Here is a 684-nt window from a genome sequence, read left to right as displayed (position 1 = left end):
AGCGTGCAGCATCGGATTGAATAAGCTGTTGAAGCTAAGTTTCCTTTTTTGATGGAGCGGATGCTTCAGCTTTTCTGAGTATTCTCACCGCCTTACCAGGCATAATATGCAATCGTATTTGCTCGCCGCCCGACAGGGCAAATATGAATTGGTGGACCTTGTTCAAAGGTTGCGTACATTTATTGCCGGTATGGCAGTCAGTCCTCCTCCGAAGCGGTCACAGGGCCGTTTTTATGAAGGATCTCCGCACTGGCGTGGTCAGAATATTTTTTTTTTCGTGTGCATTCGTCTTCTTTTGAAAAAGCAGTGAATGTGGCATTGAGTGCCAGAATCAACTTTCAGTCGGCACGAATTGGTTGAACTGTAGACTCTCGTAGCTCGACGAGCGGGCCTGAGCCGATGGATCTCAGCTATGTTTAGAAAGAGAAGGCAGATCTCCGAGCTGCCGGGCATCGTTTGAACACCCGTTGGTGTGGAGACATCCACCACCTTCGGATTGGTTGTCCCCTGCGCAAGGCGCGTCGAGGTTCATTGATATGATATTTCGCTTATCATTGGTCTTCTTGTTTGCCGAGGGGAAACAGCAACGCCCAGTTGCCCTACTGGAAAAGAACTGAGTTCTGTTGAGCCTCAAAGCGGAAGAGGTCAGTTCGTGCTCTTGAACACGGAACGTGTACGCAAGAA

This window comes from Plasmopara halstedii (assembly GCF_900000015.1).
Source record: "Plasmopara halstedii genome assembly, contig: Scaffold_614, whole genome shotgun sequence".
Classification (NCBI taxonomy): domain Eukaryota; phylum Oomycota; class Peronosporomycetes; order Peronosporales; family Peronosporaceae; genus Plasmopara; species Plasmopara halstedii.
The sequence above is the reverse complement of the archived record's forward strand: the minus strand, read 5'-3'. Positions refer to the sequence as shown.